Consider the following 16,645-nt stretch of genomic DNA (forward strand, 5'->3'; position numbering starts at 1 on the left):
CTCTCTCACTCTCTCTCTCTCTCTCTCTCTCTCTCTCTCTCTCTCTTTCTCTCTCTCTCTCTCTCTCTCTCTCTCTCTCCTTACTCCCCCATCTCTATTTCTCTCCCTCTCCCTCTCTCACCACTACTGTAAACTCCTCTGTGGGTGTGTACACACAGCACAATAGCCTCTGTGTTTCTGTGTCTGGTTTTGACCAAAGTTCATTTTTGGCACAAGCATGATTGCCAACACTCAATCCCTTCTGAATCCCAACACTAGACAGTCATTTAATCCCTGTGGCTTGTTAGGGGTACAGTAGCGCTGTGCTGCCTCAGGGGCAGTAGGAGGGTGTGCTGCTGGTGTTTGTCTCACTACAGGCCAGCCAGGGTGCCAGAGTGATGAGCTAGTGTGTTTGGTTAAGTATGTGGCTAAATTGATTCTGGAATATTCAGAAAAATAATCTGCTATTCAAAATATATTGATGTAGATATGTAAGTATATTTCACATACAGTACAGAAGTAGGTACTGAGCACACACATGTGTGTGTCCTAGAGGAAAGGTTACAGTGATGTCTCAATTTCAGGATGAGCAGTCTGTTTTTGCTGTGCTCAACTGAACCATCATTTTCATGGAGGGAGTTTACTTTGAAACGTTCAGTTATGAAACAAATCAGTAGCATGGACAATCATTCAACAAACAGTCGCTGGGGTGGAAATCAAAGTCATACAGAAGAATGAACAAATAAATCAATAAATAGAGATAATATCAGGAGGCAGGGTAGTCAAATGAACGCAAAATAAACCAAAACACGTCCTAAAGATATAGAAATGATACCTGCAGCATATATATAGTGCCTTCAGAAAGTATTCAATTTTGGAAAATTAAATACAGGGATATATAATTTCCATAAGTATTCACACCCCTGAGTCAATACATGTTAGAATCACTTTTGACAGCTGTGAGTCTTTCTGGGTAAGTCTCTAAGAGCTTTGCACACCTGGACTGTACAATATTTGTACATTATTATTTTTAAAAAATCTTCAAGCTCTGTCAAGTTGGTTGTTGATCATTGCTAGACAGCCATTTTAAAGTATTTTCAAGACGATTTAAGTCAAAAGTGTAACTAGGCCACCCAGGGACATTCAATGTCGTGTTGGTATGCAAGTCCAGTGTATATTTGGCTTGTCTTTTAGGTTATTGTCCGGTTGAAAGGTTAATTTGTCTCCCAGTGTCTGTTGGAAAGCAGACTGAACCAAGTTTTCCTCTAGGATTTTGCCTGTGCTTAGCTCTATTCTGTTTCTTTTTATCCTAAAAAAGTCATAGTCACCTCCATGCTTGAAAAGATGAAGAGTGGTTACTCAGCAATATGCTGTGTTGGATTTGCCCTGAACATAACACTTTGTATTCATGACATAAACATTTTTACTTTAGTGCCTTATTGCAAACATGATGCATGCTTTGGAATATTTTTATTCTGTACAGGCTTCCTTCTTTTCACTCTGTCATTTAGTTTAGTATTGTGGAGTAACTACACTGTTGTTGATCCATCCTCCTTTTCTCCTATCACAGCCATTAAACTATGTAACTGTGTTAAAGTCACCATTGGCCTCATGGTGAAATCTCTGAACGGTTTAGTTCCTCTCCGGCAACTGAGTTAGGAAGGATGCCTGTATCTTTGTAGTGACTGGGTGTATTGTTACACCATCCTAAGTGTAATTAATAACTTCACCATGTTCAACTGGATATTCAATGTCTGCTTTTTTAGATTTTGACCCATCTACCAATAGGTGCCCTTCTTTGCGAGGCATTGGAAAACCTCCCTGGTCTTTGTGGTTAAATCTTTGTTTGAAATTCACTGCTTGACTGAGGGACCTTACAGATAATTGTATGTGTGGGGTATAGAGATGAGGTAGTCATTCAAAAATCATGTGAAACACAATTATTGCACACAGAGTGAGTCCAGGCACCTTATTATGTGACTTGTTGAGCAACTTTTTACTCATGAACTTATTTACGCTTGCCATAACAAAGGGGATGAATACTTCGAAAAACATAATTCCACTTTGACATTATGGGGTATTGTGTGTAGGCAAGCGATACAAAATATACATTTGTAAAAAAATATATTCGGGCTGTAACACAAAAATATGGAAAAAATTCAGGGGGTGTGAATACCTTCTGAAGGCACTGAAGCTCATAACTGATTCTTGATTGTATTTAATCCAATCATATTTACAGCAGTATGCACCAAACATTTGCTAATTTCGCACACATTTTCTGAGAGGAAAAACTTCATAAATGTTTTGTATTTATGAACAGGTCATATTTAAAATGTTCCACTGTGTTATATTTTTCTCCGCTCTTAAACAAATAAAAAAACCTGCAGGACAGGCTCAGTTTTTCCAGAGCTGGTTTCACAAACAGGCTCTATGTAGGAAGATAAGATGGCCTGTTTGTGTGTGACTCTATCCTGCTGGCCAAAGAGCAACAGGGATGTTTTAAGGCACATGCATAGTTACAGTGTCCCAAAAAGGTCACAATTTGCTCCAATTTCTGACAAAATGATAGAATGAAGAATATATTTGCAAGCAGGATAAAAAGAATGTCATGCTTTCATTGCCATTGTACTGTTCTCAATATCTCAAACTTAGTATTATATACATTATTCTAACTATATTTATTGTATATCTAATGAACATTATGGTAACTACTGGAAACAAAGAAACAAGCTTAAAAGGTTTTCAAGCTCATAGAAACTGCACATGTAATAACCTGCTTGTGATGCGTGCAGGACAGCAGAAATGTGATCTGGAGGTAAAGGTCATGGGTTAGACAGCAGAACTATAGCACACATGACTATACTAGACACCGAACGAAATAGTTTATGTATTATGTCCTGGGTTTGGTTCTCCAATAGTCCTGTCATTACAGCATTCAATAATACTGTATATTGAAAAATAAGTTATATGAAAGAAAACATATTTTGTTTCATTACTTTTCTTTATGATAGAGTGCAGAGTTAAGAGTGTGTTGCCGCATATAAGTCACTCACTGAAATCTGTGAAATTTGAGTAAAATGTCCCATTGATTTTCTCAAAGCCATTTTTTCTCTGGGCCAAAAGGTGGTGTTTCTCCTCCATTAAAAGCCTGTATTACTGTACATTAGCTAAGGGCCTAGATTAAAAATAAACGGCATTGAAACTTTATTCAATACCACAATGTCCGCAGAAATGTTTTGTTACACATTGGAAACAGGAGGAGCATTTGTTTGCACTCAGTGATTCCTTTCAAAGTAAAAGGCTTTCCACTAGATGTTGGAACATTGCTGGAGGGACTTGCTTCCATTCAGCCACACGAGCATTAGTGAGGTTGGGCACTGATGTTAAGCGATTAGGCCAATTCATCCCAAAGGTGTTTGATGGGGTTGAGGTCAGGGCTCTGTGCAGGCCAGTCAAGTTCTTCCACACTGATCTCAACAAACCATTTCTGTATGGCGCTCGCTTTGTACACGGGGGCAGGAAAGGGCCTTCCCCAAACTGTTGACACAAAGTCGGAAGTACAGAATCGTCTAGAATGTCATTGTTTGCTGTAGCGTTAAGATTTCCCTTCACTGGAACTAAGCAGCCTAACCAGAACCATGAAAAACCGCCCCAGACCATTATTCCTCATCCACCAAACTTTACAGTTGGCACTATGCATTCGGACGGGTAGCATTCTCCTGGCATACGCCAAACCCAGATTCATCTGTTGGACTGCCAGATGGTGAAGCATGATTCATCACTCCAGAGAACATGTTTCCACTGCTCCAGAGTCCAATGGCGGCAGCTCCAGTCGACGCTTGGCATTGCGCATGGTGATTTTAGGCTTGTGTGCGGCTGCTCAGCCACGGAAACCCATTTCATGAAGCTCCTGACAAACAGTTCTTGTGCTGACGTTGCTTCCAGAGGCAGTTTGGAACTCGGTAGTAAGTGTTGCAACTGAGGACAGACACATTTTTACACACTATGCGCTTCAGCACTCAGCGGTCCCGTTCTGTGAGCTTGTGTGGCCTACCATTTCACAGCTAAGTCGTTGTTGCTCCTAGACATTTCCACTTCACAAAAACAGCACTTACAGTTTACCAGGGCAGCTCGAGTAGGGCAGAAATTTGACAAACTGACTTGTTGGAAAGGTGACATCCTATGAAGGTGCCATGTTGAAAGTCATTGAGCTCTTCAGTAAGGCCATTCTACTGCCAATGTTTGTCTATGGAGATCGCATGGCTGTGTGCTCAATTTTATACAACTGTCAGCAATGGGTGTGGCTGAAATAGCCAAATCCACTAATTTGAAGGGGTGTCCACATACTTTGTATATATAGTGTATATATCCAATTACTCCAAAGTTGTTATTTTAAAAAGCTAATATACAATAAAAAATGAAAAAATTATTTAAGTTCTTTGGAATTTTGTACATAAATTCTAATCTATAGTCAAACTGACATTAGTATGAACAGTGTCAAATCTAATGCAATATGGGACTGCTAATCATCTAGTCGAACAGAAGTATGCATTTAATGACTGGAGAGATTGAGTCTACACTGCAGATGTTTCTCAAATGGGATATTTGGCTTGTGTTTTTAGTCAATGTAAATATACCATGGATTATATGTGTATTGCTACTGCAAATTAATGTGAAATGCAATGAAAAATGTAATGTATAATGTATTGTGTAATTCAAAAATCTTATAATTTATCTAAATAGAAAAAAGAATACATGCTAAAATGTACTGTATGTTGTTTGACTTTGACGTAAGACATTGTTTCTTATTTTATCAAATAATATGTTATCAAACTTCTTTACCCATGTGTTGGGGGTGTGTTGGGGTTTACTGTAACCCCCGGAGATATTGCATTGCGTAGACTGTCAGAGTGTATCAGATAATGTACAGATTAACAGCGGACCGACCCCGCACACAAACAGGATGTAATGCGAGATTCCGTTGGCTGCATTTTTTCCTCTGTTGTCATCAGTCATTAGGGTCAAAGGTCACACGATTAATCAAAACTGTTTCTGCGGTGTGAGATACACAAATGAGCCTCTTAGGATTACCCATGGCTGAAGATGGCCCCGTCTGTTTATATCTGTCAGACCGCAGGGTTACATTAAACTCCCCATTTCCATCCTGGTGTGAACTAATCAGCCATTCCATTTGAGTGACTTTACTCTGTCCTCCATTTCTTATTCTGCTGTCACGATGGACCTCGTATGGGCCTCGTATGGGCCTCGTATGAGGTCCTGCTGGTTACATTAGCTGGTGTTTGGACATCTGTAGGGGCTTGGCTCAATGAGGAGGCCTGTCAACGTGGCTTTTGTAAATCGAGGGATTGTCCAAACACTCGGACACGCGGTAATAAAAACAAGCCCCTGTTCCCTGCATTAGCTCTGCATTAGTGGAGAGGGATGGGTCTGAGTGATGCATCATACATGTCTGTTACAGTTAAAGGGATATCTTTCAACCACAGTTGAAAGGAAAATTATTGTCCTCCTCAACTTTGTGTCAATTAGTAGGATTGTGGGTAATGGTCTTTATAAAGCAGATTGTTTACATTTTATATAAAAAATGCTGAATTTTGTTGACTTTTAATGAAGTGTATTAAATTATAAATTGGGCCATAAAACCATAAGTTTGATACCCTTTACACTCTTACCTGAATACGGGTTGACAATGGCAGATATGGGTACTAATAAGCGCCTAAATTGGAACGTAGTACCATGCTATACATGACGTCAGAGCTCTGGCTCTGCACTTCACAGCTCTGTATGGGTTTGGATGACAGCCGTTCTGAACTTGAGCACTGCATTCAACAAGAAGTTGCCCCCATCCCTCCCGCTAATTGGGCTACTTTTTTGTTGTCTGAGTGAGGGAAATGCTGTACATTAAGAAGATTATAATAAATACCGCTTTGATGTCATACAAGCAAGCCAAACATGCGTGAGTCCAAATGTGCACTTCACATTTCCATATCATAAAACTCATGTCATATACAATGTCACTGTTTATGATCACTATGTTTGATGTACAGTTGCAAGATGACAAGGCGTCATATCCTAGGTTGTTCTGATCAGAATGAGCCTGCACCTGAATGCACTCATGATGACTCCTTTCTATGCCTCCTTTCTATGACTCCTTTCTATGCATCGCATAGAGGTCTCTTTCTCTGAATCGCCTTGTGAAAGCCTAACACTGTAAGATCGTATTTTATAACTTAGCTAGTCATGTTGGTAATAGAACAAGCCCACCTGACCCAGATAGCGATTTATAAAAGACCATTTTTGGATTTCGTAAACAACAACAGTAATTGTGTGATGGCGAGGATGCAGGGTTGTGTTCCAAACGAAACAACTACAAGTGTGCTTGCTCTAGTTCCTCAACGGCACAGCTAGGAGAGCAAAAAAAGTACCTTGTAGTTGAAGACTCTTCTTTGAGTCATAAAAGTGCATTGAAATTATTTAGAAACTGTGCACACTTTGGAGAGGTGTGTGGCCACTTGGGGACATCAGTTAGTCCTGTCACTCAAACCCTTGTAATTCTTTTGACTTTTGTTGCACATACCCCTACATTTTCCAGGACTATTCTTATCATATTACTGAATGTATCCAGAGTATTTTCAGATTTTGTTATCAACAAATGCGGTGAAATGTACAGTAAATGTAAAATGCACATAAAATCAACAGTGTAATATTTGGATTCAGTCTTATGTCAGGTGAACCTTGGTCTAATAATTTTCCCATTATCTCCAAACTGTTCCCTATGCTTTTTATATTTCTTCTCTATAAAACATTTCAATTTAGCCCTATCCATTTAGGCCAATTCCCACGAGTGTAAAGGGTTAATATATCATAATAATAATAATAATAATAATATATGCCATTTAACAGACGCTTTTAACGAAGCGACTTACAGTACAGTCATGTGTGCATACATTTTACGTATGGGTGGGCTCAGAAGCAATCAAACCTACTACCCTTGGTGTTGCTATCTAATTTACTGCATATGAGATGATACAATTTATTTTTTATCACATGGTAAATATGAACTGCTCAGAAGTTTTGGGGGGTAACATAAAAAGTGAAATATCCCAATAAGTAATGACCATTATAACTGCTTCCTTTTGATTTTATGCCACAGCGATCTCTGGAAGCTTTAAATTATGCCCTGCTTTATTTTCAGAGGAAAGGCTGAATTAGCAGAGTTTAGCCAACAGCCTAAATAATGGGCCTTATGGGAGATTTGAATAGTTGTGGAGAAATGTGAGAAGCGAGAGCTCTGGTGTCTGTTGCTTCGTGATCGGCTATTCCTATCCAATAGGCTACTACCTGTTTCTGTGTGTTTTCAGGACCAATGGGTAGCATTGGTTATATAGATTGGTCATGGGTATAAAAAGTAATGTTCTGGGCATGACATTTATTACCTTCAACAAATAATGTAGCAATTTTTTTGCAAGCATGGAAAATAAAATCACCTCATTTCCTTTGCATAACTTTTGGTTAGCAGAAAGTTTTTCGAGGTGAATTAAGGGAAATGTTGCACTACATTAACTCATTTATTTACATAGGAAAATGACATTTTCCAAGGGTGACCAACACTGTGTAAGTTCTTAAACACACTGTAATCCATTTATACAGTTGGTTAGAATTTGGGCAAGTGAGGTCAGGGACGTAACTCAAAGTGACTATATTAGATTTATGTTCCACATAGGGTTTCAGTGCTACATTGTGTTTAAGTTATTCTTTACTTTGCTTTCTACTCCTCATAGAAAAGGTTGACCCATATAATCTCTGGTCCCAAATCAGTAATGCAAAAGCCAATGATAGGCGATGATGAGCAGTGTCACTCCTCACTGAGAAAGATGTTGTAACACTCCTCTAATGGAGGCTGCTCACTTAGGAGTTGTTCACCCCTCCTCACTTCTAAACAAGTGTTTTTGGTGTGTGTGTGTGCGTATGTGTGTGTTTTTGTGTGTGTAATTCAGTACTCTGGACAAATTACAATAATATCATAGCATAGCATAATAAATCATTCAGCTCACCTCATTCAATTTTTTCAATGGTTTCCATTCTGCACGTCTTAGTCACACCGTAGATGTCGTTTCATCCGGTGTGAAAATCTGTAATAACAACATAAATAACAATAACTGTTAGAAAGGGAAGATAATGTCATCAGATTGCATTTTCAGTCCCAGAGGAAAGAGATGGAGGGCCACACTTGGCAATAGCTGAGTGTGAGATGGAATTTATCTTTTATTAAAAATGGTTTCTGACTCGGAGTGAATTCATTATCAGTCTATTATCTCAGAATATAGTAAATATGGAGCCGAGGAGGTACCAACACCTCCCTCAGGCAACTCTCTGTCTGTTATGCTGATGTGAAATCACAGTTCATAAAATGCCAGTTAATAAGGGATCGTGAGACAAAGATTCAACTCTCTTCCCTCAACACACACACACACACACACACACACACACACACACACACACACACACACACACACACACACACACACACACACACACACACACACACACACACACACACACACACACACACACACACACACACACATAATTTATCAGCAGAGCAGATGTTTATTTTAGGAACCGAGAGCTTTGGTGAAGTGCAGCTCATCCTCATCTCGGCCAAGCCTGGATTCAGTGTCTTCACAGGCAGAAGAGCCCAACTCACGCCCACCACTGGCTTATCTACTGCCACTTTATTGGGTACTCTGTCTACATTGAGTTGTTTTTCAAGACATCTAAACCCTGCAAAAAGCTTTCTGTCTGTAGCCTATTCCTCAACTCAGAAGGAGACAGGGGATGAAACTCCATGAGAGAAAGAACGAGGAATTAAATACTGAAAGACTAAAATAAGGGATAACCCTTTATAAATGTCAACTTGTCACAAAGAAATCCACCATATGGAGAGAGGAAAGACAATGGCATTCATTATTTGTATCCATTGCAAGGCATGCTGCAATCTAATGTGGTAGCCTACTAAGACAGTGCATCAAATGGACAAAAACTGTGAACAAATATTTTAGCTACACCTTCTTGAATAATGTGCATGACTACCTGTGCAGAAGCTTCTAGTCCACGCATGCTCAGTGCATAGTCTGTCCGTTGACTTTCACTCAAAAAATGTACAGTATAACCTACATTCATAGTTCTAGTCTTAAAACTACATTGGCATTAGATAAAGATGAGTCTGTTTCAAGTTTAATATATTTGACACAGTAGAAAGGCTATTTTAAATCGACCTGGCACTCAAGAACACAACCTATAGACTATGCTTCAGACCACATTATACATATTTTTGGGACCATGTGCGCACCACAATGCGTGGATTTTGATGCTTAATTTAGCCTCATCAAAATATTTTTTCTCCCTTCAAAGTGATAGACAGTAGCTAGTCTTCCATCCAATTGCCGAGAGATTTTCATGTGAATATTCTAAAATCTTTTCCCACTAGAGATGTGTTCCAACTAGATGTGTTTCAATTAAATTGACTTGTTGCGGATAACAGTCTGTGCTTGTTTCACTAGCGGTTTTGGGGGGGGGGGGGGGGGGCAGTGCCCCTGTGACAACAATTTTGGACCCCCTTGTGCCCCCCCCCCCCCCCCCCTAAATGTGGAGTATGAAATCATTTTTACATAACTAATTTGCTATCTTTTTTTTTACATCCTATTAGACAGTGGCAAAGCGGAACATGGTATTTTGCCTGCCAATGCCTACAATGCAGTGAAGAAAACGATATGACAACAATAACGTCTAATGTAACTGGCCCCTCTAACAGTACAACTGGCCCCAGCTTGGCCCCCCCAGTTGAAATGGTCTAGAACCGCCACTGGCGTGATGACGTATGGCACATAAAAATAACATTTGCAGTTAAATTTAAATGGGTTTCAGTCGGATTTTTAACTCTACTAAAGGTTTATTAAAAATAAACCTTGCTATAGAGAATCTCTGGTCTTGGTATGCGCGCTCTATTGCCAACAGCTCGCAGATACAGTGTGGTTAGGCTACCTACATGATGAGAGCGAGATGTCAAACGGCAGCCAAACATCGCTTATCATGTCACCACAATAAGACCGTAGATATTTATTGGAAAGGAGCATCAAGCTCATCACAATGCACTTTCATCACCCTGTGAAGTTATCATAATTTATTTAATCTAGCCTAATAAACTGCATGTTTTCCCGAGTCTTATTGGGAGGACAACATAATATCTTCGCGTAACTCCAAGTTTAATTCGAAATGATGGTTATTATAGCCTATCAATATTTGCGTATAATGGCGTTTCCATCGCCATTTCTCTCATCATTAAATATCCCACCTTTGTTTTGTCAACATTTGGAAAGTTTAGTGACAAATGTTCTGTTTCCATCAGTCCTGTCTTGTCATGTTTTATCCTACATTGATATTGTTTCATCCTTTTGTGTCGTTCTTTCAAGTTGCAGCGTCGACCTCGCTACTGGCTGGCTCGAGCCATGAGTTCATTCCCAGGCGCGCGTGAGTCGAGCCGACTTCCCGCCTGCCCTGGTGGACCATCAGGCTATGCATCTCAAATCATCTACAGAGATGTTCTTTTTTACCCATCACAAACCATGTTTCCATCTAGAGTTTTTATGAGAGTAAAGTCAAACAGGAAGTTTCGGTACAATTTTATAAATGCCAACAGATAATTGTTCATTTGACATGGTGGGATCTTTTTGTGTCGTAAAATGTATTATGCGAGAAATGGCGGTGGAAACTCCTTTATGCGAAAATATTGATATAATAACCATCATATCGAAGTAAATTTGGAGTCATGCGATGATATGGTGTGTAGTCCTCCCACTAGGACTGGGGAAACAATGTCGTTTATTAGGCTACATATGAAATAAATTATGATGAACTTCACAATATGGTGAATGTGCTCGATGGTTATCGTGATGCTCCTTTCCAATAAATATCGAGGATCTTATTCTAGTGACATGATGATTGATGCCTGACTGCCATTTGACAAATACAAATATTCTCGCTCAATATCCATATTCATCTCATCATGTAGACTAGCCTACCGGCACAGCCTACCAGCACTGTATCTGCGAGCTGTTGGCTACAGCGCACACTCCAAGACCACAGTAGTCACATTTTCTATTTAACGCAACAGTTTTTGAGATAAAATTATTGGTAGGGTTAAAAATGCAATGTAAACATATTTAACTTAAGATTTTTATTCGGTACATGAAAACTTAAGCGAAAAAGTACATTTTGTGTGCACTACGTCATAACGCAGTGATTTCTATCCGCAAAAAACTATTTGATGGAAACACATATCTGTTGGAAAAATACGCATACTGTTTTACGCTGATTCTAGAGTATTCGCATGAAAATAAGTTCCCAATTGGATAGAAACCTTGCTACTTGGGTAAATAATGTTGTAGCCTAATATATATCTACTTCAGGCTTTATATTATTCCAATCCTGTCATTCGAATGATTTGGCAGACTAGACATTAGGCCTGTTTCCATACAGGCATATGTATATATAATAGAGAGAATTTGGTCACTCACTGCATAAAAAAGGGAAAGCAATGTAGCCTAGCTCATTAACCCATTTGCCTACATTGGCCTACTAAAGGCATAAACTCCTAGGTTTTAAGATGGGCATAGGTCTAGGTTACAGAAAATATAGGCTTACACCAATTGATATGATGCTGAAGGAAATAGGATTAGTTTACTGATTACTTTTTTGTGTTGTTGAACAATAAAAATTGCCAATATTATGTGAAATATTAGAGTCTCTTTATTTCAATGTGACATGGCACTCACTTGACTTGTATCTTCTCTGTTTCCATGGCAGCTGGCAGCAGAGAGAGATCACCTGGGCCTAAGAGGGGAGGCCTACTCTTAACATCACACATCCTGCAGGATACTCACTGTAAACAATGGCTAACCCCACCCCCAATCTCCAGCTTCAGCCAGGTATTTATTGTTCTCTGCACTGATCCAGCTTCCTCCATGGAACACCTCAGTCTTGTCTCTCGTCCTCTTCCTCCACTGTTTTACTCATGGCTTGGAAGTGAAAAAAGTTTGGTTTTACCAGGTGTATTCAACTTACTATAAAAAACAAAACAGTGTTGTAAAGATTAGGAATGAGTTTTCATGTATTGTCATTAGATTTGTTACTTAGACCAATTGTTGATGATCAGTCTTGCTTGGTTTGTCAGGGTATCTTTTGTCTCTGTATAACGTACATAGATTTTGACACAAGTAAACATTCAATAGTTTTTTTTAGCTGAATCAATCAATCATATGACTTTATTGATGAACTAACCATTTGAACTGGATCTTTAAAGTTTGCCTAAAGCAGGTCTAGAAGTATGAGGTTGTATCTGATAGTTAGTAACAGTAAAACATGCTAAGAGGCCAATCAGAATCTGTTTTGCAATATACAATAGTTGTAGGCTATTTAGGTTATATTACAGGGAATACTTTCCCTTCCACAGAAGTAAACATTTACAGAAACAGTTGAACATGAATATGCAATGTAGGCTGTGTAATAAAACCGCAAAGGAATAGTTGTACGTTTGTTACATTGACTAAATGGCTTAGTGGGATGGTAACTGATCATTTTACGAGAGCCGTGATACATTTGAAATCTGTGGCTATGCAGGGCAATACTTAAAAAAATATTTGACTTTCAGAGTTGCAATGTTGGCTTATACGGTGTGATTGAGATATTTTACAAATAGGCCTAATGATTTCTTCTTTCAAAGTAAAATTGCCTCACGATAGTCCAGACAGAAAGGAAATCTGTCATATTACGTCTCTTGAACAATGTATGAGACTGTTTTTATTTATCTTTTAATTTCACAGAAATTGACCTGCCACCACAGTGGATATGGACAGAGAAAGCTGCGATGTAGCAGGTTTCTTGGCAAGGACAAGACCTAGCGAGCGGATTGCCTATCCGTGTTTGGGGGCGATTAGAACCAGATGGGTCAGGTTGTGCCCTCCCGCCAGTCTAGGGCAGTGGAGTGACTGTCACTCAGACCCATCTGGGGGGGGGGGCATGTTATGGCACTGAGGGTGTAAGTGTAAACAGTCTCCGGTATATGACTGACACTCAGTTTTGGTGGTAGATCTGACATCCTCCATTTAACTCAGAAACATAGAGGAATACAGCTAGAGCCAGCTAGAGAGAAAGGGAAACATGCTGGAGAGAGACTGGAGAAGAGAAAAATATTGATTTAGAAAAATTAGCACCCAGGGTAGTGAGATGGCAGGAAGAAGGGAGATACACATTTAGAAGAGGCCTTTTAAAGATTGTCATGAAACATAGATGCATTTTAGCTTTGTCTACACCTGATGAGGTTTAAAGATAAGCACACATAGAGAGGGAAGGGGGAAGGAGGTGCAGTGGTGACTTACCCTTCTCTTCTCCTTCCTCTCATTCTTTCATTCCGCCACTCTGCCGATCAGGTTTCTCCCGGTCTATCAGCTGAGTGGTCGTGTGGGGTTTGATCAATGGCAGGAAACCAGCGGATCAAATGGTAATTTATCTGAAAAAGATAGGCTAGCGTCTACACAACCATGCCTCTGAGCTACAAGCTCTCACAGTCTCACGCCAGAATTAAACGTTCATGATTTTCAAACGTCAAATTTAGAAGTTGTTCCAATTAAGTTTGGGCATTATCTTCGAATTCTTAAGGTTAGACATTAACTCAGAATGGTTAAGGTAAGGTTTGGGATAGGATTAAAAGAAAAATATCAAAAACAACTTTCTATTGCTGGTGGTTCTCCTTGTGATGTGGGGGTTGTGTGTAGTGTTTTTCCCCATAGTACACAGTAACGCTGAGGCTGGATGCATACAGCACACCTAGGGGGTTATTTAATATGCACAATTATTACTCACTCACACTCCTCCAGCTGTATGCAAATATACAACATATTGCCTTGGGTCTCTGTGGAGAACCTCACTACTCGCTCAGACTCACAATAGGCTTTTATCTGTAATTAAACTACACACTAACTTCATCTCTAGGTTTATTGATTTTGATATTTTTTATTACCATTGTTCAACAATGCGCAATAAGGGATTGCAATGGTGTTTCCATTTGGCAGTTGTTTGCTGTAATTCTGAAATAGTTTAAACCAGTTGATTGTATTATGCATCTTCAATACATGTTATGAGCTGATATTGGATTAATTGTCCACATTCTTAGAATGTTATATATTATTATATATTAAAGTACTTTAATAGGATACGTTTGCTCACGTCTAATGGATTTCAGCAGACAATGACCCCCTTCTCGGCCCCAAGGGCAAAACTCCAACTGAACTACAATGTGATATTGCTACAATGCTTTCCAAGAAATAAGACAATATTTAGTATTTATTAGGATCCCCATTAGCTACAGCCAAGGCAGCAGCTACTCTTCCTGGGCTCCAAATATGAATAAAAACAGTTGCATCTAAACAAAACAACCGCCTGCATCATAAATAAAACTATATATATAATACAATACATTATTACATCCTTACTTGAATATTACACATTTACAATATAAAATGTACAATACTACAATATTACAATGTGTGTGTTTCTAGTGTGTGTGTTAGAGTGTGTGTGTGTGTATGCGTGTGTTTGTGTGTGTCTCTTCACAGTCCGTGTTGTGCCGTGAGGTATTGTTTTATCCGTTTTTTAAATCTGATTTTACTGTGCGTTTCCCAGAGTTTTATGGACTTGGGGACTATGAAGAGACCCCTGGTGGCATGTCTTGTGGGGTATGTATGGGTGTCTGAGCAGTGTGTTAGCTGTTTGAACAGACAGTTTGGTGCTTTCAATATCTGAATTCCTCTCACAAAAACAAGTGATGAAGTCAATCGCTCCTCTACTTTGAGCCAGGAGAGATTGACATGCATGTTATTGATATTAGCCCTCTGATATTAGCCCCAATACTGTATTTTCTATGGCATATCTGGAAACACTTAATTCCACATTTCTGACACCACAATGCCTTTATAGTAATGATTTGTATCTAATCTACTAACTGAGCTGAGGGATTGTTCTTTCATGAGGAGAGGGGTGTTTCTAATCTGAGCCCCATACAATGTGGTGCGGTGTTCCTAATCTGGGACCCTTACAGTGTGGTGGGTTCTCCTGCCACCCCTTGTAACTCTTTGCTTCTGTCAAAACAGACATTCTCAAATTGAATTAAGGTCCTGTTCTGTGCTGCACCCCCTCGGACCCCTTCGAGAGCCCCCCTGAACCCCCTTGGCCCGGTCCTGTTCCCCTCATCCAGCCGCCTCGGACTAATTAAAACCGGTGTGGCCTTGTCTTCGCTGGATTAACCCTAACGAGGATCCACTGACTCCACCAGCATGTGCCTCTTGATGAGAGAGAGAGAGAGAAACAGAGACAGACAGAAAGAGAAATGGGAGGATTTGTCCAGGCAACCTTAGCCTTGAAACCCAACACTTAATTCACTACAGATGATACAGAAAAGATGGAAGAGAGAGAGAGAAAGAGACAAATATACTTATGTTGATAGTTTAAATCACTAGTGTGTGTAGTGTTTTAAAAACTGTTAGTGAACTCATCGAAATGTGGCCTGATTGTGAAGAGAGTCATAAAACGGACCTCTTGTCAGCCCTCTATGAATCCATCTGATTCCATCATACAGAGAGATGAATGCCAATTCTCTTTCTTTGTGTGTGTGCGTGGGTGCCAGGGGCAGAGCAAAATTCAATTCTCTGGCTTTGATAATGCATTAATAATAAAATGCAATGTTAAAACATTTCTCCAAGTGTGAGTCTCATTAATCATAATGGTTGACAGCTGTTCTGGAGAGTGTCTGCATAATGACTGTAATGTGTAATAGGGTTTGGTTGTCGGGAGCTGAAATCATGGTGTTTGAGAATCATACTTTTTCCCAGAGGTTGTAAAGTTAATCAATGCAACAATAGTTTTTCTAGTATCAGCAGATAATTATTTTCAGAAAATGATGTAGCATATTTTGATATGAACACAAGGTTCCATTATCACAAATCAATGGCTACTCTTTTTATATTATAGTTCTTAGCTAATATAAAAATATAATTATATATGCGATAAGAAATGTATTTTTGATAAATACATTTCTACACAGATCACCAACAGAAACACAATATTTTGGCCATTACAGTCATCATACAGTCGCTTTTGCATGGGTCTACCTGAGTTTCCCGCGGCCCTAAAATGAATTCTCTCTCTGTCACAGTTAAACGACTTCGTGAATAAAGTGTTCAAGTCCAGATAGTGCACAAGGTGTATGGGACAGAACCTTTGCGGTGACTATTCACTCACTGCTATATGCCTTCTTAACCATAATCCTTTAAACCCTGCTAACGACATATGTCACGTCCCGGTGTCATGAAATCTCGGTGTTTTTGCTATATTGGATATGACACTGAAGTTTACATGAATTCAATTTCAAAATATATTGTATAACCATAGATGCTTAGGTAAACTAATCTAGCGCACAATAAAATATGCAATTATTTCAAACGAGGTTGTGCACTTGAATTATATTCACTTAGAACAATTCGGCTACCAAATTTATAAAAAACAAACGTCAGTAATACATCAGGCTATAATGGAT

At 39.2% G+C, this 16,645-nt stretch overlaps 1 long non-coding RNA gene across 3 annotated transcripts in view; it reads left to right on the forward strand.

The window, feature by feature from the left end:
* The window catches only part of LOC123731452 (uncharacterized), a 44,432-nt gene extending 28,628 nt beyond the window's left edge, over positions 1-15,804 (forward strand). For 2 of the 3 annotated variants that reach the window (XR_006762581.2, XR_014383043.1), the window contains exons 3-6: positions 11,863-11,984; positions 12,879-13,555; positions 14,737-14,789; positions 15,204-15,804. This is a non-coding gene — a long non-coding RNA (uncharacterized LOC123731452). The remainder of the gene's footprint in view (positions 1-11,862; positions 11,985-12,878; positions 13,556-14,736; positions 14,790-15,203) is intronic. The other variant, XR_014383044.1, reaches the window with a different exon arrangement.
* Positions 15,805-16,645: the final 841 nt, after the last annotated feature.

Source organism: Salmo salar, chromosome 28 (genome assembly GCF_965601325.2).
Source record: "Salmo salar chromosome 28, fSalSal1, whole genome shotgun sequence".
NCBI classification, from domain to species: domain Eukaryota; kingdom Metazoa; phylum Chordata; class Actinopteri; order Salmoniformes; family Salmonidae; genus Salmo; species Salmo salar.